A 23,999-nucleotide genomic window follows, 5' to 3' on the forward strand; every position below is an offset into this window, starting at 1 on the left:
ATTCCCTCCATTGAGTTAATTAACATATCTGTCACCTCACGTATGTACCTGTTTTGTATGTGTGAACGTTTAAGTTTTAATCTCTTGGCAAATTTCCATTATATGATAGTGTTATCAACTTGAGTCACCATGATGTTCATTAGATTCTCAGACATTATTCAGCTTATAACTGAAAGTGTGTACCCTTTTACTAACCTCTGACAATTTCCCCCACCAATTTGTGAATATCTTGTTTTCTATAAGTGATTCCACATGTTACATGGCTTATTTCACTTAGCTTAATATCCTTCAGGTTCATCCATGTTATTGCAAATGGCAAGCTTCCTTCTTTTTAAAGGGATGTACGTGTATTCTTTACTCATTTACCCATCATTGGACACTTAGGTGAATATGGATATTTCTTTGACATAGTGTTTCCATTTTCTTTGGAGATGTTTTCAGGAATGGAATTGATAGATCACATGATAGTTCTTTTTTGAATTTCTTGAGGACTCTTCACACTGTTCTCCATAGTGGCTGCATGAATTTATCTTTCCACCCACAGATCCTCATCAGCATTTGTTATCTTTATCTTTTTGATAACAGACATCCTAACAGTTGTGAGGTGATATCGCATTGTGTCTCTGATTTGCATTTCTCTGATGACTAGTGATGTTGTGCACCCTTTCATGTTAACTGTTTGCCCTTTGTATGTCTTCTTTGGAAAAATGTCTATTTAGGTCCTTTGCCCATTTTTTAATTGGGTTATGTTTATTTTCTATTGAGTTGTATGCTTATATGTTTTGAAATATCTTCTCACCACTTTCTGTAGGTCAGGTTTACTTGAGATCTCAGTAATTTTAGTATTTTAATAATCTATGTAGTGTGAAAATACGTCATATGAAATTAGTCTACTTATTGTCCCTTATGGAGCATGCTGACATGCTAACATTATTTTTTCCCCATTTCTTTATTTTTGGATAAACCAACCTTCTTTCTGTTATGAATCCCTGAATTCAAAATTAAACCCAAATCATTCTTTAATCCAGTTGACTGTCCTGACAAATTTATATGTCTTCAAAAATGTCCCCCAGTTTTTTTCCAGCAAAAGAGATTCCTTTCCATTCTTTTCGTGTTTTTCAATATAAATCTCATGACCCTGTTTCTGACATTTCAGTGTCATTAGTTATTCCATTTTTTTAGCACATGCAACATGTCCATCACTGAAATAGAAGAATCTGTTACAAGACCAGCCCTTAGTGCCAAACCAGATCCCCGGAGATCTGTATGCATCATTATGGTCCCTACCATCCAATGATCTTTCTAGGAGCATCCTTGAAGGCGGACTGAATTTGTATTATCAAACTTTGGCATTAGCAGAGATATTCAACTCAATCTAGCCATTTGTACTTTTAATATAAGGATTTACATTTAAAAAATTAGAAACACATTACATATAATCTTGAACTCTATTTGTAACTCATACCTTATAGTAAGTAGGGGAAAAAAGACTTCTAAGTTCCAAAAGCCTACCATTACTGCTTACTTAACTGTTAGAGAACAGTGTTTCAAATAATCCTTTCTGTTATGAGATCAACCCCACATTGTTATCCAGCCCTGTCTGTCTTGCTTATTTTCAGCCGTATATCAAGGCATAAATCCTACTTATATCATTAGAACTTTTAATCTTATTCCCTGGCCACCCATTGGTCTTAATTATCCCTAACCTAGGTGAGTCTAGGAACAAATGCTATCAGCTCCTCAGCCCCATTCCTATCTCCACAAGTACAACTCTCTGACCAAATAGAAGACAGCCCCTTCCTTCTACCCCATCCTCTGCTTAAGGCAAACACAAAACAAAAGCAAAACCAAAAAATCTTCCGACTCCTTAGTTTGTTATTTTACAAAGAGATCAGACTCTTCCTCTTAAGATTCTTTCTGAACTCATTACCTGGTGATAACAAGATTTTACTTGAGTCTGTGGACTTCTTACATTCCTCTCCCTTCCAGCATCCATTCATCACACTCATAAGGACCACTTTGGGCCTCAAGGGCAAGTGACCTCTAAAAGACTTGGGCAGGGGTTGTGAGGGGCTTTGAAATGTTGCTCCCCTAGTCTAGGTTTTGAGTTATCACAGATATAATTAGTTCTCTCTGTGTCTTCAATTCCTTTCTCTCCTGGGTGATGACTTGATTAAAAATCTTATTTCCTCATTGGCGGGATTCTGCTACAAAGGGTCATTTGGGAACTTTGCAGAAACTTTAGCAGCATTCCCTGGACTCTGAAATATTGTTGTTTTTGTTCAGTTGCTCAGTTGTGTCTGACTGTTTGCAACCCCATGAACTGCAACACACCAGGATTCCCTGTCCTTCACTATCTCCCATAGTTTGCTCAAACTCATGTCCATTGAATCAGTGATGCCATCCAACCATCTCATCCTCTGTCACCCTCTTCTCTTGCCCTCAATCTTTCTCAGCATCACGGTCTTTTCCAATGAGTTGGCTTTTTCCTCAGGTGGCCAGAGTATTGGAGTTTCAGCTTCAGCATCAGTCCTTCCAATGAATATTCAGGGTTGATTTCTTTTAGGATTGACTGGTTTGATCTCCTTGTTCCCTAAGGGATTCTCAAGCATCCTTTTCAGCACCAGAATTAGAAAATGTCAGTTCTTTGGCGCTGAGCCTTCTTTATGGTCCAACTCTCACATCTATACATGAGCTATTGGAAAAACCATAGCTTTGACTATATAGACCTTTGTCGGCAAAGTGCACAAAAAAGTCTTAATGACCCAGATAACCATGATGGTGTGATCGCTCACCTAGAGCCAGACATCCTGGAGTGTGAAGTCAAGTGGGCCTTAGGAAGCGTCACTATGGACTCTGAAGTATGGGAGAAGGTAAAAATATTAAAATCCACTCTCAGTGGAGAAGGAAATGGCAACCCACTCCAGTGTTCTTGCCTGGGGAATCCCAGGGACAGGGGAGCCTGGTGGGCTGCCATCTATGGGGTCTAAAATTAAAAAAAAAAAAAAAATCCACTCTCAGGAACTTGGCTCTCCAGTGAGTAAATAACATGCTACTTTTGTTCTCCGTGGAGCTACCTCTCTTTCACTTTATTAGATGAAGGTCTTGTATTTTGGAGTTTAATCATTTTGAGGGGGAAAGTCAAGAATACTTTCAGACTATTATGAAAACTGTGGATCTTCTTTCTAAGTGATCTGATTATGCACTACCTGTGTGCATTATTACTGTGTCTTTGTTTGCAATGAATGGCCATCAGCTCTGGCCAATGGAAATAATAAAGGATGCTAGGCTAGCTCATGGAGCTGAGTAAGAGAGAAGCAGCCTAGATCAGAGGAGGAAAAGAATCTGAGCTGTCCCAGGGTTTGGGGATCTTCCTGACTCAGCTCCAATAACTCCTAACATCTGTATCTGTCCTGATTTCAAAATCCCAGGAGAAGGAAGAAGTCCTAGCTTGAGTCAGATCAATCAGCTGTACCAGGAGGGTGGGATGCTCATTTGGATCTACTTTATGTAGCATGAGGGGCTTCCCTGGTGGCTCAGATGGTAAAGAATCTGCCTGTAATGCAGGAGTCCTGGGTTTGATCCCTGGGTCAGGAAGATCCCCTGGAGAAAGGAATGGATACCCTCTCCAGTATTCTTGGCTGGAGAATTCCATGGACAGAGGAGCCTGGAAGGCTACATATAGTCCATGGGGTCGCAAAAGAGTCAGACATGATTGAGCGACTATTTTTTTTTCAATGTAACATGAGGGTGTTCCAGCGATTGGAGAAATCACTGTGAGGTGTGCAAGCATCTCTCCTATGAGCTAACTTTGCACACAACTTCAAGGCATTCAGGACCTCCTGCTTTGGAGGAAGATAAAACCAGTTTTGACAGAATTCATAGAACCTCTGAATATTAGAGTGGAAGGAATTTTAGATAACATATGCTTTTATTGAGCATTTATTATGTGCCAAAGATTGGGCTTCCCAGGTGGCTCAGTGGTAAAGAATCCACCCACCAATGTAGAAGACACATCCCTGGGTCAGGAACATTCCCCTGGAGAAGGCAATGGCTACCGACTCCAGTACTCTTGCCTGGAAAATCCCATTGACAGAGGAGCCTGGTAGGCTGCAGTCCATGGGGTCACTAAGAGTCGGACACAACTGAGCAACTTCACTTTCACTTTTCACTTTCATGCATTGGAGAAGGAAATGGAAACCCACTCCAGTGTTCTTGCCTGGAGAATCCCAGGGACAGGGGAGCCTGGTGGGCTGTGTCTATGGGGTCGCACAGAGTCGAACATGACTGAAGTGACTTAGCAGCAGCAGTATTCTTGTCTGGGAAATCTGGACAGAGGAACCTGGCAGGCTACAAGTCTGTGGGGTCAGAAAGAGTCAGATGTGACTAAGCACACACTCATCCATGTGTCAGACATTGCACTAAATATTTCACATGCACCATCTCCTTTTATTTCTACCATAACTCCTTTAGACAAGTACATGTTACATCTTATTCTACAGATAAGGGAACTGAGACACTCAACCTAGAAAAAGATAGCTTGAAATCCCATCTCATCCCTGGTCCTCATAACTTCTTACCTTCAGAGAAAGAAATTCTACTCCTAGTTCTGAGTTCCTCAAGATCCAAATTTTATTTCTGGGTAATCTAGGTAGATCAGAGGTAAAGCACAGAATGACATTTGTCCCTGCCTAAAATGGGTTTGGCGGCTGATGAATCCCTTGCCATGCCCATCTTTTCTTGGCCCACCACCAGCTAGGACTCAGAAAAGGTTTTCATGGAGAGAAGCTCTATTTAGCAGACCCCGTTTTAATAAAGGGAAAACGTCAAGCCTGCACGCACTCACCCACTCTGTCACCCGGTGACATGGGCTCCGTCTGCCCGCCCACCACCACCTGCTGTGCTTCCCTGTGGCTGGACCCTTGTCTCCCATCACCACACGGCTCACCCACAACTGTTCCGTTTCTGGGCCTCTCACCCACCCACCCTTGCTCTGTTATTCTGCCACACAACCAACACTCATGCATATTCTCCACCCAGCCCTCCACGGTCATCATACCAGCCACGCCATTCTATAAGAAACCTGTTTTCTCACCCAGTCCCCACCTGCCTTCTTCCACTCACCTGTAGTCATCTGCTGAAGGTGCCAAGCCACACACCCCTTTAGCTTTTCATGGGCCGACTCTTTAAGATGTGTGCTCTCACGGCTGTGAGGCTGTGTTCACTGAGGCATTTGGGGATCTCTAGGGGACTCGATAGGACATTTTTGCTACTGAAGCAGCTGGCTTTACTCACAGAGTCTCATTACAGCTTGAGTATCTGTCAGGTAACCATGAAAGTTCCTGGGAGGGTAGCAGGAAATAGCCCAGATGTATCTTTGGCTCCTCTGGACCCGGTACAATGCCAGGCTCATGGCAGGCACTTCTCTGAATTGCCTAGGGCTTCCCAGTTGGCTCAGTGGTAAAGAATATGCCTGCCAATGCAGGAGGCACAGGTTCAATCCCCGAGTCGGGAAGATGCCTAGGGAAGGAAATGGCAACCCATTCCAGTATTCTTGCCTGGGAAATCCCATGGACAGGGGCGCCTTGCAGGCTGCAGTCGATGGGGTTGCAAAGAGTCAGACACGACTGAACAACCACCACCACCTGAATTGCCTGCATCATATCAGTCAGGCTTCAGGTGGAGATGTTTTTCTAAGGTGAACGGCAGGCATACCTTTCTATGTTAAAGCAGGTGTGAGTATTACAACCACCTGGTGTGCTGTGAGTGCAACTGGGAACTCACTGAAGACGGAGCTGCATTTCTTTAGGTGAAAAACATTCTCACCACCTAAATTTATTCGGTCTAAATTCTTCTAACCAACAAGGGAGCAAATTCTTTATTTCTTCCTCCCGAGGTTGTTATGCTTCCTCCCCACTAACCCTCTTCTTATCCATCAGAAGGATCCTGCTGTGGTATCCAAAACCTAATGCTAGGAACGGCCAAGGAATTAGTTTAAAAGGATTGGAATAGTAAATGCTTCCAATTGGCATTAACTTTTCGTGTCGTGGCAGCTTGATCAATGAACAGTAATTTTCATGGGTCTAACTCCATTGCAATTCTGAAGTTTCACAATTCTGGACATTTTATATACAGTTTGGGGCTGATTTAGGTAGGAGTCAGCAAGGCTTCCAATCATTTCCAAGGATGTACACAAAAAACAGTAGGTAAAAGTCAAACACTAGAGTTTCTTGGAATTTCTATCAAGAACTGCAAATGTTTAACTGGTGCTTGATTACTCAGACTTTTAAAGAGGTCCTTCCTTCCTCACTTTGCATGCTCAGTTGTGTCCGACTCTTTGAGACCCCATGGACTGTAGCCCACCAGGTTCCTCTGTCCATGGGATTCTTTATTCTTCTCCAGGGAAGGATACTGGAGTGGGTTGCCCGTTCCTCCTCCAGGGGATCTTCCCAACCCAGGGATCAAACCCGTGTCTCTTGTGTCTGCTGCATTGGCAGGTGATTCTTTACCACTAGCGTCACCTGGGAAGCCCCTTAACTGGTACAGCTATTATGGAAAATAGTATGGAGGTTCCTCAAAAACTTAAAAAAAGAACTATCTTGTGATCCAGCAATTCACTTCTGGGTATACATACCCAAGGAAAATGAAATCAGCATTTGAGAGATATCTGTTCATTGCAGCATTATTTATGATAGCCAAGATACAGAGACAACCTAAACCTTCATTGAAAGATGAGTGGATAAAGGAAGTGTTCAATGGGCTATTATTCAGCCTCAGAAAAGAAGGAAATTCTTCTCTGTTTGTGACAACATGGATAAACTGTTAAAATATTAGGCCAAGTGAAATGAGCTAGAGGCAGGAAAACCAATACTCCATGACATAATTTACTTGTGGAATCTAAAAGTAGAAACAGAGCAGAATGGCAGTTACTGGGCTCTGGGGGAAGGGAATCATGAGGAGCTGGTGGTCAAGTGATACAAACTTTTATTTGTATGCAAGATAAATAGGTTTAGAAACCTAAAGTACAACCATGTGACTCTAATGACTATTGTATTGTGGACCTGAAATTTGCTAAAATGGTTGACCTTAAATGTTCTTACCACAAATGAAAAGGGTAACAAGTCTGTGAGGTGATGGATATGCTCATTAGCTTGATTGTGGTGAATTGCACAATCAAATTATCAAATTGTATTTGTATTAAGTGTATGGGCTTCCCAGGTGGCACCAGTGGTAAAGAACTCACCTGCCAATGCAAGAGACTTAAGAGATGTGGGTTTGACCCCTGGGTTGGGAAGATTCCCCTGCAGGAGGGCATGGCATCCTACTCTAGTATTCTTGCCTGGAAAATCCCATGGACAGAGGAGCCTGGTGGGCTACAATCCATTGGGTCACACAGAGTTGGACATGACTGAAGCGACTTGTCACGTACACACACTTTAAGTGTATATAATCTTTGTCAACTATAACTCAATAAAACTGGGAAAATTTTTTTAAAAGTTGAGATTAGTAAGTAGCATAGCAGCCTATGAATTTGCTGGTTTCTAATTCGTATATTGATTATTAGATATTATATATACATGAAATCTTTCCTTTCCAAAACAAACAGATAAAAAAAACAGACTTGCAAATGTTTTGAATATACCATTTCTGCAGTTGCAGCTACATTATTTTACTGTCCTGGGGCAGTCCTAAAACTGCCTGGTGGTACCTTACTCCGGGCAGCAGTAAGGAGTTAACAGATCACCCTGGGCTGCAAAGTCCATTTGTTTCTAGGTAGTATCATCAGACCTGGATCGACAGGATCCAGGGGTTCTTGTGTTTTTCTTTTTTAATCTTTTTATTGGACTATAGTTGCTTTACACTGCTGTCTGTTTCTGCTGTACAACACAGTGAATTAGCTATATGTTTACACGTATACCCTCTTCCTTGTGTGGGCTTCCCTGGTGGGCTCAGATGATAAAGAATCTGCCTACAATGCAGGAGACCCTGGTTCGATCCCTGGGTTGGGAAGATCCCCTGGAGAAGGGAATGGCCACCCACCCCAGGATTCTTGCCTGGTGAATCCCATGGACAGCGGAGCCTGGTGGGCTACAGTCCATGGGGTCTGGACTTCCTTCCTATTGAGGTCATCTCAGAGCACCAAGGAGAGTTCCATGTACTCTGCAATAGGTTCTTATTAGTTATCTATTTTATACCGGGTAGTGTGTATATGTCAATCCCAATCTCCCAGTTCATCCCCCCACCCCTTTCACACTTGGGTATCCATACATTTGTTCCCTACATCTGTGTCTCTTTCTGCTTTGCATAGCAGATCATCTATACTGTTTTTCTAGGTTCCACATATATGTGTTAATATTACAGTATTTTTCTCTTTCTGATTTACTTCACTCCATATGACAGTCTCTGGCAGCAATCAACTCTTTCCCCTGAACTCCAGTCAGCAGGAACTTGCCAGCAAGTTTATCACTTTTTCACGATACCAACTACTCTTATTGGGTCCAGGAGGTATAAGTAGAAAATTCATAGTAAAAAATGTGTAGCTTTTCTGGGCTCTCCTCTTGTCAATTGCATGGATAATGTCTAACATAAAAGGGAAAGCATCTCTTTCTCTACAGCCAACTTCTCATAACAAGTAAGTCATATCTGCTCTCCTAATAACCCCTTCTGGATCCACGGAGTGGTCTTTCTAGTAAATTGGTTTTGAAACTGGAACATATCCAGGCCTGGGCTTCCATGTATACAGCCTAATGGGGAAAAGAGGGCACATGTGTACACGGCTTCACGGGGTGGAGCAGAGGAAACAGCGGTGAGAGCCGTTAGCGTGCACGCCACTCAGAGGGTGGCTGGTGAGTGCCGGAGGGCCTCCTTCCATCTTAAGACCTCTGATTAGCCAGTAATAGCATGCCTATATTACACGTGGCTCAGTGGTAAAGAATCCAGCTGCCAATGCAGGAGACGTGGGTTCGATCCCTGAGTTGGGAAGATCACCTGAAGAAGGAAATGGCAACCCACTCCAGTGTTCATGCCTGGGACATCCCTTAGAGGATCCTGGTGGGCCACAGTCCATGGGATCGTGAAGAGTTGGACATGGCTTAGCGAAGAAACAACAACAACAGTTATACTAGCTGTGGGTCACAGCACCACTGCCAAAGTCACCAATAGAGTGACAATCCCATTACTTCCGAGGCTGTCCTTGATCAATGGCAAAGACATTCTCTGTTGAGAGTTGTCTGTGTGAATCTGAATGGAGATGATTGTGTGGGGTCTGCAGTTTTACAAGAAACCTCTGGGCCTGAACAAGGAGTCGTTCAGAGATTTGGGGGAGCAAGGACATTTCCAGAGATCTCCATCTCTGAATGGAGTGCCTGGCATGAGCCCCTTGATGATCTGCCTGGGGTCTTTAGAAAATAGCCAGAGAGTCTCTTTTTTTTTTCTTTTAAAAATACAGCTGCTTTGGGAGCTGAGCAGTGCCTTCAGGGACCAAGCAGGTGGCTGGACATGTCTTGTTCGGGTCCTAGGCAATTACTCCTAAGGGACATTTCAGCTTCTCACTGAGAAATACTTCAAGCACTCAGATCCATTTCTTTTCAAGTTAAGATTCCCTTCAAACAAAGAAGAGAGAATCATTTAGGCTTTGAGGAGAGAGTGGGAGAGGACAAACCCAAACAGTGAAAGGGTAGATCATTTCTCTCTCTGCCACCTTCCTCCTTTCTTTCCGGGCTTTTGGGGCAACACTCCTCCTTTGGCATCAGGAAGTGGTCACATGTTATTCATTATCACGTGCACCATGGGCTTTAAGCCCCAGCTGCCCACTTTCCTGTTATGAACAAGCTTTGATGGTTTCTGTCCTCAAGTGACAAATTTTTGCTTGTTTATGTGTGTTTTTATGTACCATATCCTAGTCCACAAAAATCCTTTACTGTGGCTTGGGTGGGAGCTTCAGCTTCCGCTCAGAATCAAGTGATTTTTACTTGTTGGGGAAATCAGAGCTTTCTGCCTTTTCTCTTCACCTCCAGAGGGATCTCGCCTCACCCCCATCTCTGATGGGGGCTGGTGGGTCTCCTAGTGGGGTTACGCTACACATTACAATCCGGCTTACGTTGCTTTGGGGTTTTCAAAGTCAGAAATTCCTCAAACTGCCTGGCGCATCCCTAAATGCCATTTAGTCAGAAATTTTATGTTTAGCTGGAGATCAAGGGTGGAGATCGTAATTTCCCAGCTATGACCTTTAACTCTCAATCCCTTGTTACCCATGACCTTTCTAACGCACATATCCCCTTGAAAGAAAATTTATACTCCTTATACTTCTGCCAGGCCTCTCAAGTGAACTGTACACGCAGCATACTCAGCCTTGGCCAGATTCTGAGTATAGATTTTGTATATTAAGAGTAAACAGTTGTTTATGGAGAATACTGACAAGGTGCAGCAGAAATGAGAGAAAGACAGGATCATTGTGGTCAGAATTCAGAAGAGTTTTAAAAAAAGGATGTTATCTTTTTTGCTAAAGACGGGTGCTTGACTTCCAGAATAGATGGGGTTTGACAGATGGAAAAGGAAAGAGAGAATTCACATGCAGGGCTAGCAGGAGGAAAGGTGCAAAGAGGCCGGGCATAGTGGGGTGTGTGCAGGGCCCAGCGGGGCAGGAAGCGCTCAGCAGAGCCCGAGGGCCACGAAGGCCAGGCTGGGAAGGCTTACTGCTAGCCTGCTTAGCTGCTGCTTTCAACTCTTTATTATGAAGTCTTTCTAATTGTGGCCAAATAAGAGGGCTTCCCTTGTGGCTCAGACAGTAAACAATCCGCCTGCAATGCAGGAAATCCAGGTTTGATCCCTGAGTCAGGAAGATCCCCTGGAGAAGGAAATGGCAACCCATTCCAGTATTCTTGCCTGGAGAATCCTACGGACAGAGGAGCCTGGAGGGCTACAGTCCATGGGGTCACAAAGAGTCAGACATGACTGGGTGACTAACACTTTATACATAACATAAAATTTACCATTTTAACTGTTTTTTTTTTTTCATTTAAAAATTAAAAAAAAAATTATTTATTTTGATTGGAAGCTAATTACTTTACAATATTGTGGTGGTTTTTGCCATACATTGACATGAATCAGCCATGAGTGTACATGTGTTCCCCATCCTGAACCCCCCTCCCACCTCCCTCCCCATCCCATCCCTTAGGGTCATCCCAGTGCACCGGCCCTGAGAACCCTGTGCATTTAACTGTTTTTAAGTGGAAGGTTTTGTCTCATTCAGTTAATTTAAATGTCACCCCCATCCACCTGCAGAACTTTTTCATCGGCCCCAACTGACACCCTCCAGCCATTAAACACGTCCCCGTTTCCTCCTCCCCTGGCAGGTAACCACTGTGCTACTTTCTATTGCTATGAATTGTCTACTCTAGGTATCCCAGATAAGTGGAATCATGCAGTATTTGTTGTTTTGTGGCCAGCTTATCACTTAGCGCTACATCCTCAAGGTTCATTTATGTTGAAGCATGTGTCAGAATTCCCTTCCTTTTTAAGGCTAAATGGACATCCCACTGTGTGAACATACCACATCCGTTTATCTGCTCATCTGTCTATGGACGTCTGGGTTGCTTCGACCCTTTGGCTATCGTGAATAATGCTGCTGTGAACGTGGGGTGCGAATATCTATTCTTACCCCTACTCTTCCTTCCTTTGGGTGTATACCCGGAGGTGAAATCTGGATCACAAGGTAATCCCTTGTTTAATGTTTTAAGGAACCAGCATACCATTTTTATTACAAAAAATTTAAGCATTAACAAAAATTGAAAGAAAAGGCATGTAGTAACCCCTTGATTTAAAATAGAGGTCTCAAACCACCTGGCATTAGAGATGTTACTTAAAGAGTTTGGAACTGAGGGGCAAAGATAAATGTCTAGTCTAGCCTTTAGTTTTCAATCCCATACCAGACATAAACTTCTCACACTTACCTCTTTGAAAGAAAATTTACACTCTTGTCCTTCTGAAAGGAACAGGTGACATTCATAGGTCCACCATCCAAGTCTAACAAATGCTGACATTTTTCTGTATTTACTTCATCTTTCTCTCTTCTCTATCTACCTGTCAAAAGTGTTTAATTCTTACTGAACTGCTCCAATGTAAATTGCAGGCTTCATGGTCCTTAATACCCCAGAGTACTTACATATCCACATTGTCATTACCCATTCAACAAAATGAATAATAATTTCCTAATATTACCCATGCCTAGTTCATAGTCTCATGTCCACAGTTGTCCCTCAAATGTCTTTTGTGGTTGGATTTCTTTTTTTCCAAACTAGAATCCAGTAGCCAAGAGCCATCTGCAGCAGGCATTGACTCTGTCCAGCAGATGGAAAGGAGAGCCTGAAGGTTTTGAGCAGGGAGAGAGGAGATCAAAGCTGAAATCTGGTGTTGTGGACAGCAGCATTTTTCTGGCGCCCCTCTGGGCCATAATCTAACTCTTGGGAATGGATCGAAGAGATTGAAGAGTGAATTCCCTGCTCCAGAGCAAACCAGATACAAGTTCTAATGGGGCTTACATCTAGCATTTAGTCTCACTAAACTTTCAACACTTCTGAAAAAAAAGACTTAGAGTGAGTCATTATCAAGTTACCCAAAGTTCTGCATTTACCATCGCCAAGCCCTGTTATTTAAGGCAAATAACTTGCCAGTTCCAGCACTTTGAGCCTGTGCTTTTGTGGTATGTTTAGACGCTGGGAATTCACAAAATGTGTGATAATTCATTTTTTCCTCCTTGTAAAGAGAGCTTGTTACCAGGGAAGAATGCTGTCCTGGGTGCTCCAAGGGGTTCCTCTTCCCCAGGGTAACACGGTCTTTATCCTTCTCTCCCTCCCTCCATCTTTAGTTAACTATGAAACCAAGAACTCCTAAATCCTTCCTCTGTTACTGAATCAGCAGGATATTTACTGAGTGACAGCTCTTTACTCAGCAGTGAGGAAGAGTCAAAGGAAATAGAAACCACTTGACACCAGGAGAATGAGAACTAATAGAGGCATAATGGGTCCAGAAACAGTGCTTTCAGCCCAGAGTGTGGCAGATGCTTGGATCAAGGAGGAAAGAAGGAGCTGGAGGACTTCCAGGGAGAGATGGGAGTTGAAGAGACTTGAAGGATTTGGGGGTGTGGCTAAGAGGCCAGGAGAAGGGAAAAGGGTTCATCCCCTCAGCACTGTGGGGTCAGGGCTCAGCTGTAGCCCTGCTCAGCCTCTTCGTGTAAGCCCCCCACACCTCGTGACTTGATGGATATTCCAGTGGCTGGTACTCCCAGGAGCAGGGTCCCTGGGGCAACATGGCAGCCATCTGCTGCAAAGATGCTCTCATGCTCTCAAGAAGACCTTCATCTTTCTTTCCACTGCTTTTCATGTTTTGTGGTTCTCACAGGCCACACACGTGCTTCTATTATGGGCACTGTGTATGGGTTTTGGAGAAGGCTAACTAGACAAGTGACTCTTTGTGCAACACTCTATTCGGGGGAATTAGTAAAAAACAACAACAACAACATACTTTTCACCTTAATTTAGGAGGATTTTATTAGGCTAAATTTTTTTCTTTTCTTTAGACAAAAGGATAGCTTCATTTCTTTGGCGTTTACCCTATATTACTTATTTATGTTTTTTTTTTTTTTAACTTTCTAAAGACTGGACATGTTGAAGGAAATTCCTCTTGTCTCACTAAATCATGGGCACGCTGTGTTACCTGACCTCTCCTTGACTTGCAATTGCATTTCTGGAGGATTTTTTTTGAAGATAGATTCCATCCTGTTTAGTTACCATTTTCTCTCTCTGACCACAGAAGTGTCCTCTGTGGCTTGCACAAGACTTGGACCGAAAGCAGCTCCATGGTAATTGGCCCACAGCCTGACCACTGATGGTTTTGGTACATTTTTCTCCAGCTTCCAGTATGGAAACAAGTTGAACTTTTCTAGGAGGAAATGGGTATGATGACAAGAACTTAGGCTTTATGTGTAGGAGAGTTTGGTTGGTTTAGGTGTGGTCCCCTCTTGTCCTAGTTATGGGGGCTTAAAGCAAAGTAGGGACCCCCGCCCCCCCACCCCCCCCCCCCCCGTCTACCATGAGAGGCAGCTCAGGAGTCAGATGTGGTTTGAATCCCAGTTCTTCCACTTAACTGGCTGTCTGGTGTTGGGCAAGACATCTGTTTTCCTGAGCCTCTGCTTCCTGATCAGTTATAATACCTGCTTCAGGAGTTGTTCAGGGGATTATAAATTATAAAATGCCTCACCGTCCACAGTTTCTGATAACAGAAACCAAATCATGGCCCCTGTATAGAATAATGATGTCCACAGCCCCTCTGCCCCAGGGGTACAGCCCATAACACAGCTGCTATTTTTTCCCACCGCCAGTGTCAATATAAATCTATGGTATTTTGAGCAAATTCTATTCTTTTCCATGTTTCATCTATGCCTGGTTCATTTATAGATTCTCAGATTCTAAGATACAGATAAAGCAAATTGCATAGCATATATATTTATATGTATTCTCAGTCCTAGTCCTCCTCCACCTCTCCACTCTGAATTTCCCCCAGTGTGCCAGCCCATTTTAAGGTTCCTATTCCATGTTTTAAATATGTGCTCCCCAACACATGTAAAGTCTGGATCCACCTGCGATCCCCTAACCTTTCATCATCATCTCTTTGACTACCCACAGTCCCTTGCTGCTTCTCACACCCCCTGCATCCCCTCTCTCCAGCCTCCTGGCATCTAAGCCACCCCCACCTTTATTGACTTATTTGTATCTAATAATTTTGATTCTAGTTCTTTAGTTTGGTTAGGTTTCCAAAGAAACCTGCCTCTAGATAAGCTGCAGAAGACTCTATAGAAGGAATTCCATGGGCACATGGAACAGTTACTAAGAATTTAGCTGTTAATGTATATAGCTAAATCACACAGCTTCCCGGGTTTCATTGTTTTGGTTCTCAGAGTGAGCTCAGAGTGAGCAGGGCTGCTTTGTTATCCCTGTTTTAGGACCAGGAAGCCAAGGCCCAGAGACAGAGGTCCCCACGGCTTCTGTGTTGGTTTGTGGTGGTACCAGAGGCAGACCTGGGACTTAGTGGGTGTTTGGTCCACAGTGCTCTCCCCTCCCCCTGCCTCAGTAAACAGGAAACAGCATAATGTGTTTACTCTGCTTATATATACACATATGGCTTTTTATATCAGGGGAATGGGAGAAGAGGACGGGGGTGGGGTTGAGAATGGGTTGGAACCGGAGAGCTATAATTAATTCTTTCTCCCACACAAACCACTGAAATACCACATATGAGAAACAGCATCACCAGCAAAATGCCATGATTACGCAGCATCGCTTCATATTCGGGAGCAAAGAGGGGGTGGTGCTAATTAACAGGTGGAGACGGAATGTTTACAACATCCTATTACTGGTAATGGAATTATCTTCACCCTCCTAATCATCACGGAGACCAGGGTTCCTCCCAGCCAGGCGTCTGGCCATACCTTGTGCAGGAGGATGAGGCAAGAGGCTTGGGGGTCTTGATACCCTTCCCTGCCCCCCAGGAGGTGAGGGAGTGCAGAGAACTTGGGAGTGGTGAGGGTGGAGGAGGGGTGGGTCATGACACCAGGGAGGAAGCTGCTCTGCCAGCGCCCCTCACCTGTGTCCTCATCCCAAGCTTCTCATCGTTGCCTTGGGGGCCTCGTTGCCCAGGAGTTTGATGTCCAAGTTCCAGAGGAAGAAAACAGAGTCTCTTTCCAAAGGTCCAAAGAGGCAAATGCCCTACCACGCCTCCCTCCCGCACGCCACCCTCCAGCCTGTTCCCCGGGGCATCCCTTGACCATTCAGTTGCCCTCCCTTCCTGGAAAACCTTGGTCCTGCTGCCCTTTGGAGACTCAACGGTCTTGGCAGCCAGAAGGATCTTCACGGCTTGCCCAGCCTGGGCCTGTCACATAACAGAGAAGAAAAGAGTATCAGAAGGGTGAAGTGACAGGGTGTGGCCATTCAAGGTTTCACCAACGCTTAGGCTGATCACTGCCTTCCTCTCCTCTTCCTCATACCTGTATCTGTTCAGAGACAAGAAGCCACTCCAGATGGGACCTTAAAGAAGAGAAGATGGGAGACTTCCCTGATAGCCCAGTGGTTAAGACTCCCGCTCCCGATGCAGGAGGTCTGGGTTCAATCCCTGGTCAGGGAACTAGATCCCACATGCTGTGACTAAGATCCCACACTCAGCAACAAAAATCCTGTGTGCTGCAACTAAGATCTGGTGCAGCCAAAAAATAAAATTAAGTGAAAAATTAAAAAAAAAGATGGGCAAGGCTCAGGGTATCTCCAGGCTCTCTTTAACACTGAGGGTTGGCATGTCTCCTAGAAGTCACTTAGCAGTCTCCTGGAAGCCACCTGACACTAAGAGAAAGGTCATAAAGGAGGTCAGTGTCACAGAGTGAAAAAGCGCCTCAGTCATCCCCGCTATTTAGGGGGTGTTGAAAGCCCTCCAGCAATTCAGTGTGGGGACCATAGCGCCCTAAGATGTTTGTGATTGTTGTCGTTCATGGGAGAAAAAGAGAGCCCCCAGCGGACAAAACATCATCCAGACTGAACGCTTTTTTTGTCTCATGAACATCTCTGAGAGTTGAGCACGGGCATTGTATCAGCACCACCAGCACCATCAGAAGGGGACCATGTTAGTGAAGGTTGATGGTTGTAAGAAAAAATGAACTCTGATTGGTGCTTGAAGCGATGAGATCATGGAGTTTTTCTCCCCCAAATCATATTAGTAGTAATTAACTATCTCATTCATTTCTTTCACTTAGAAATAGCACAGTGAGGAAAAAAAATAAGTAAGCATGAGACTAGGAAAGGTTCCTCTCCCCAGGAGTTCCTGGATGACATTTCACATTGAGTCCTGAGGGCCTTTGCACTGTGAGGACCCTCCTGTGAGGCCGGTCAGTTCAGGAAGAATGTCGCTTCCTTGAATCTGGCCCCTCCTACCAGCCCTAACGGAGAAGGCAATGGCACCCCACTCCAGCACTCTTGCCTGGAAAATCCCATGGATGGAGGAGCCTGGTGGTCTGCAGTCCATGGGGTCGCTAGGAGTGGGACACAACTGAGCGACTTCACTTTATTTTTTCACTTTCATGCATTGGGGAAGGAAATGGCAACCCACTCCAGTGTTCTTGCCTGGAGAATCCCAGGAATGGGGGAGCCTGGTGGGCTGCCGTCTATGGGGTCACACAGAGTCGGACACGACTGAAGAGACTTAGCAGCAGCAGCAGCCCTAATATGGAATTACTGGTCTCCAACTTTGAAGGAGCCTGTTCCGAATTTTTCCCTGCAATAGGGTGACTGGGGACTCAGAACACAGATTCTGGTAGAAACCATACTATAAACAGTAGGCAGGTTGCCAAGCCAGTGAGTAAAAGCCTGTCTGTAACTGAGCCGAGAGTGAGGAGCCCTGGGTTCAGCTCTGTCACTAGCTGCCTCTGTGACCATGGGTGAGTTGTTCAGTCACTGCTCCTGATTTTCGCACTGATTTTCTTTCTTTTCTTTTGCTGTTTATATTTATTTATTTATTTGGCTGCATTGGGTCATAGTTGAGGTACACTGGGTCTTCGTTGCAGATTGCAAAATCTTTCATTGCAGCGCGCTCGCTTCTCTAGTTGAAGTGCACAGGCTTAGCCTGTGGGATCTTAAGTTTCCCAACCAGGGATTGAACTCACATCCCCTGCATTGGAAGGCTGATTCTTAACCACTGGATCACCATGAAGTCCTGAATACTGCTTATCTTTCTATATTGATTTATACAGAATTTAATCACCATGATAAATCCTTCCCTGAGAAGTTATATTCCAGTTTCTAATTTGCAATGCAGGGAATGAATCTGCTCAATGAGGGGCAGAAGCAGAGCTGGCCTGCCACCGAGGCTTCCAGCAGCTCTTGGGCAAGTGGGACTCTGATGGGAAGGGGCCCAGCTCTGGCTGTACAGGGGGCTGAGTCAAGGTCAGGAGACCGGGGTGGGTGGATAGGTAGGAGGTCACTAAGGTAAGCCTGCGGGGGAGGTGCCACAGCATGTAGAGATGGACTTTCTAACATGTTGAGGACTCAATGAGAAGCCTTTAACAGGACTAAAGGTGCTATCAAGGGGGCTTCCCTGCTGGCTCAGCAGTAAAGAATTTGCCTGCAAGGCAGGAGATGAGGGTTGGATCCCTGCCTCAGAAAGATCCCCTGGAGATGGAAATCGCAACCCATTCTAGTATTCTTGCCTGGGAAATCCCATGGACAGGGGAGCCTGGTGGGCTACAGTCCATGGGGTCCCAAAGAGTCAGACCCGACTTAGCAACTGAACCATCGCCACCACTAAGGAAGGGTGGTATCAAAGACCAGCTGTAGGATACTGAGACCTTTGCTTGACTCTGGTCTAAAGACCTTTGCTAGTACTTTGTAGCACCTCTTGGAGTCTAACTAGAGGGTAAATTTAAGTTCTTGATTCCAGTGAAAAGGAGGAGACTGCTTTATGCCTGTTTCTTCTGAAACAGGCATCTAGATACAGTACACTGAGGCTGATGCTTGATCCTGGTTTTGCTACACTGATGCTGTGACCCAGACCCTTGTCTTGGAGCCTAGGAACACCCCCACGGAGGCGCGGGAGCTAACACATGGGGAGCTGGACTGACCGGCACCCCTCCTCTCCGCTGTTTGACTCCTGCCTTCTCTATACGCCCCGCCCCCAACTCCTCTTCCCCACCACCGCGGGATTTCTTTTCTCCCCAGAGCTTGGTGCCTCAAACGCCAATGTGGACTTTTCTCTGGGCCATCTGCAACAGCACATGGGAGGCAAATTAGACTGTTAGGCGGGGAGCAGAAGATATTCTTCGCTAGAATGGTTTGATGGAGAATCCTGTGTTTTCTGGAAGCAGCAGGAGGGGCTGCAGAGGTCCCCAGCGAGCTTGTTCTCATAGCCTCAGGCAGGGGCTCCCAGAGCTGCCAGGTGAGGCAGGCTCTTGTCCATCCCCCTCTGCTCTCTGTGTACAGATGTGGAATCTGAGCCCCAGAAAGGTGATCTGACTTCTCCAAGATCACAAAGCTAGGAGGCAACAGAGTCAGGGAATGGCGCCACCAATTTCATTGCTGAAGCTCCTCCTGCCTTTCCTGAGAAGGGACATTAAGGAGAGAGACTCTGAAGGGCGTTTTCATCAGCAGCTCCCCAGTCATCCCAAATTAGCAAGCATCAAGCTGTAATCAGTGTTTGGTGACGATGCGGGCAGCCCAGCTCCCGCACCTGTGTGCTTTCTTTGCTTTTTCTCTTTTAATTTTGGAAAGGTTTCCTATCGATGTAAATTCAGACCTGATTTGTCTCCCCCATCCTGACTCCCCTCCCATTTTCTTCTTATCTTCAGGGGCCTACCAGCAGCACCACATGGGCTTTGCCTTTATCTCACAGCCAGCCATGGCCAGTTGAAGTGTTTTCCTAATTACTCCTGAATTTTGGCTGCAGGCATCTCACTGGATCCCTGGACCTCATTGGTCCCTGATTCAGGAGGCACCACACAGGACTGACAAGATGAGCACTGGGGGAAGGTCATGGGAAATACGGGTTGTGGTGGGTCATATTTTAGCATATGAGCTGATAGATGGTCAAGGCAGAATCATGAGAAGAACTCAGGCCTTCTGATTCCTCTTTCCAGGTTATGGTAATAAAATGTTCCCACTATGGACTTCCCTGGTGGTTCAGGAGCTAAGATTCTAAGCTCCCAATGCAGGATCCCTTAGTCTGGGAACCACATGCCATAACTAAGGATTGAAGATCCTGTATGCTGCAACTATTTGACCCAGTGCAGCCAAATGAATAAATTAAAAATTTTAAATAATATTCTTTAAGAAAGCTTTTTAAAATGTTCCCTATAATCATAAATGTCCTAGGAAGATAACTGGTCCTTATCTGGGTTTTCTGGACACCCCAGAGTCTCTGCCCAAGAGATCAGTTTCACACCTGCTTTCCGCATACGTGTCTTTACCATTTCTCAGAAGGTGATTTCTGGAGGTCATTTGTTAGCTTTCTTTGCCTGCATATTTACCTGCATTAGAGGGAGAGTCAGATGACTTCCAGACTGCTAACTCGTCAGGGGCAGATCTACATCTGTATGAATTCTTTTCTTCTGCTGGTCCCAGAGATTTTCTATTTTGCACTCATTTTTAAAGTGGTGTCTTACTTTGGGTCTTGGGATTTTCACTGCCTCTTCTTGCCTCGCTCTTTTTGAAAATAAATGCACAGGTAAAGAAAGTTCAATGGGCAACAAAGTACATATTCAGGAACTTTTAAAACAGTCTCCGATACAGCACATTCTTTTGGAATCTGGGAACACAAAGATGAACTTAAGCTGGACTCTTTTCCCAAGGTGTTGATGGTCAAGTGGAAGTTACAGATGTAGAAGGAAATATTTATAACATTATCTCCAAGCGCTATAGGTCATCATACACCCACTGGTGGGGGTTATCCTGGTAGCTGGCACTCTGACACCCTGGGAATTCCATAGTTGTGGACCAAGACTGACTGAGTTTACTGCTTTTTATTATTTATTTTTTATCATTTGTGCATCTAGTCACCAGATGATAGGAACCAAGAGCCGTGCAAATTAACTCAGATCGAATTTCAGAAGCACAGACAGGTTTCTGTATCCCCTCCCTCTCCTTTTTCCAGTTCCATCTGCCCTGAATTTCCAGAAACCTTTACCCCTGACTGCTCAAACACACCTGCATTTTTCTACCTAATCCCACAGCTTCGATGCAGGCCCTGAGACGTACATGTCACTTGAGCTTGGATCACTTTTGCCCTGCCTCTCCCAAGTCTGTTTCATCTTTCCTAGAACCTGCTTTCTCCTCTTCTTTGTTCCAAGCTGGGAATACACCCACCCCATTCCCAGAATAGTGTCTTTTACCCATACTCTTGTTTAAGGCAGCTGGCAACTTTACATGGGAGCTAAGTTGCATGCAATTCTGAGAAAAGATATTTAAGTTCTGTTGTAAAGTGAGGGCCTGCATAACACTCACAAAAAAGGCTGCAGCCTACTCTTCCTGGGTGCTGAGGTGGGAGGTGGTCAAGGGGGGCTTCAGGAGAAAGTAGCCTTTGAGCTGGGGCTAGAGCAGGGAAGGTGTTCTTTGTAGAGAGTCATTGGTGGGACAGCATGAAATCTGTGGCAGGACATGGTGTGTCTTTGCTCTGGCCTGTCCTCTCTGCACCCAGATTAGATGGTGACCAGTTGTCCCAATGTCCTACTTTTATTCTCTAAAATCTCCAAAGGCTTGAGGATCACTTCCTCCTGAAAGACCTGCTAGAAGCACTATTGGGCAGCCCGAGAGTGAGCTCGTGATCATTAAACAGCCCAAGACTGAGATAGCTAACTGATTAGCTAGGGAAGTTACAGCCTGAGAGTCCAGTGCTTCTGAATCTCCGCACTGCCATACCAAGGAATCATGTTCAGAAACTTAAAAGACATGTCTCCCATGCCGAATGGAATGGTCTGGGCTCAAAAATTTATCCAATTTATTCACTGATGAGATGGAAAATCTGGTTTGAAGACCACTGAAGAGCAGTGGGTTTTGTGTTTCAAGTGTTGTGTGATCAGTTGCTCAGTTGTGTACGATTCTTTGTGACCCCACGGACTATAGCCCTCCAGGCTCCTCTGTCCATGGGCTTTCCCAGGCAAGAATACTGGAATGGGTTTCCATTTCCTCCTTCAGGGGATCTTCCAGACCCAGGGATCAAACCCACATCTCTTGTGTCTCATGCATTGGCAGGTGGATTCTTTACCACTGCACCACCGGGGAAGCCCCTTTGTGTTCCATCAGTTCAGTTCAGTTCAGTTCAGTCGCTCAGTCGTGTCTGACTTTGTGACCCCATGGACTGCAGCACGCCAGGCTTCCCTGTCCATCACCAGCTCCTGGAGCTTACTCAAGCTCATGTCCGTTGAGTCAGCGATGCCATCCAATCATCAAATCCTCTGTCGTCCCCTTCTCCTTCCGCCTTCAATCATTCCAAGCATCAGGATCTTTTCAAATGAGTCAGTTCTTCGCATCAGGTGGCCAAGGGAAAGACATTTAAGATATCCTAGAAAAGGAAATAAGATTGCTAGGTTAGATACAAAACTGGTTATGAACCACAGGGCGATAAACAGTAAGCACTGACTAGGCTTATCTTTTCTTCAGGCTGGAAATCATTTACATCTCTACAGGACAATATTCATTTGCATTAGTCTTGGTTGGAATCATTGGTTTGCTATCAGTTTTCTAAAAGTTGACATCTACCTGGACAGAGTTGTAAATATCTTAATCAATAGTAAATAGCAAATCAAACTGAGGCAGAATCAGATAGCTCCAGGCAGCCAGCTGCATACCTCTTGCTAACTCAGTAAAGGAACCTACAGTAAATCCTTTGTTCCATTTCTAAATCTTGGTCAATTTTTTCTAACCCCAGGAAAGGTGGCCTTAGAAATAAGCTCGTAGTAGCTTTGCTCTCTTTCTTCCTTCATTAATAACAACAGCGAACACATATTGAACACGTTCAATATGCTAGGTATTCTACCACATCACAGACGTCATGGTCATCATGGTGAAGCTTAAGGTGAGCCCTGCCCTTCAGGACTTCTCCACACTCACAGCTGCTACAAAGAAGGGTTACAAAGAGAAGCAGCAAAGGCTATTAGTGTTAGTCGCTCAGTTGGGTCCCACTCTTTGCGATGCCAGGCTTCCCTGTCCTGGTGGACTGTAGCCCACCAGGCTCCTCTATTCACAGGATTCTCCAGGCAAAAATACTGGAGTGGGTAGCCATTCCCTTCTCCAGGGGATCTTCCTGGCCCAGGGTCAGAACCTGGGTCTCCTGCATTGAGGGCGGATTCTTTACCGTCTGAACCACTAGGGAAGCTCTAGCACAGGCCATAGATATTATTAAAGTTCTGGGAAGAGGAAGCTCCCTTCTGCCATGGAAGGGCAGGAGGGCTTCTGGAGGAAGCCCCTTGGTGCCTGCGGGTTGAGCTAACCTGGTTTCCGCTCTCTGGAGTGTGGGAGTCTGCCTGTCTGCCCAGGTGGGTGTGGGTGCCTGTCTTTGTGTGTTCTGCAGGGTGGGAAGTCGGGCTTCCCAGCGATTCATCTCCTCCCTCCCACCAGTGCTTGTCATTACTGCCAGTGTTTCTCCCGTTGGAGCTGCATCGTGGTGGATCAAACGCTCTGTTTTGTCTACTGGAGCCGCCAGCCTAGGATCAAGCTAACGGTTGCTCCATTGTGCAGACAGAACCGAGTGGGGGAGGACAGGAGTGAGAACTGCAGGAGCCAGGGCAGAGTCAGCGTCTGAGCAGTGGCCTGGAGATGGGTGGACAGGCGTGGACTGGGCTAGATGGACAGACAGACTGAAGGAGATAGAGGTTACAACCTTGGCCGGTTTGTGGCTGTAATTGTCTGAGCTCCCACCAACCTATTATTACAGGCACTTAGCTGAGCCTGGGAGAGGCCCGAGGTGCCAGACACTCAGAGGCCTGAGTGTTGACAGTGAATGCAGATCTGGGGTGGACTCTGGGTTAGAAGCCAAAGGAGTAGAACTGTGAAACAAAGATACTTACTTTTCATTGTTCATCATTGAATCCCTACCCTCTTAAGGAGGAGGGCTTCCCTGGTGGCTCAGACAGTAAAGAATTCACCTGCAATGCAGGAGGCCTGGGCTCAAGCCCTGGGTTGGGAAGATTCCCTGGAGAAGAGAATGGTAACCCACTCCAGTATTCTTGTCTGGAGAATCCCATGGACTGAGGAGTCTGGTGGGCTACAGTCCATGGGGTTGCCAAGAGTCAGACACGACTGAAACGACTTAACACTTCACTTCAAGGGGGAGCCTGCTACCTTGGGCAGAGCTCTGTCGAGTGCTGTTTTCTGCAGTGAGACAGAGGCAGGCCCAAACCAGAGCACAGGGGTCCTTTCCTTTATGCAGTGTGGCTGGTATGAACTGCTTTTGCCTCGGCTTGTGGTCATTTGAAA

At 45.3% G+C, this 23,999-nt stretch overlaps 1 protein-coding gene and 1 long non-coding RNA gene across 6 annotated transcripts in view; one reads left to right on the plus strand and one right to left on the minus strand.

The window, feature by feature from the left end:
* Positions 1-23,999, plus strand: part of TMEM178B (transmembrane protein 178B) — a 412,255-nt gene that overhangs the window by 315,678 nt on the left and 72,578 nt on the right. The gene's annotated exons all lie outside the window — the stretch shown is intronic.
* On the minus strand, positions 3,907-5,537 carry LOC129659587 (uncharacterized). Its single transcript, XR_008718140.1, has 3 exons — positions 5,125-5,537; positions 4,581-4,647; positions 3,907-4,358 (listed from the first exon to the last, which is right to left on the minus strand). It is a non-coding gene; the product is annotated as an uncharacterized LOC129659587 (long non-coding RNA).

The sequence above is a fragment of the Bubalus kerabau genome, chromosome 8 (genome assembly GCF_029407905.1).
Source record: "Bubalus kerabau isolate K-KA32 ecotype Philippines breed swamp buffalo chromosome 8, PCC_UOA_SB_1v2, whole genome shotgun sequence".
NCBI classification, from domain to species: Eukaryota; Metazoa; Chordata; class Mammalia; order Artiodactyla; family Bovidae; genus Bubalus; species Bubalus kerabau.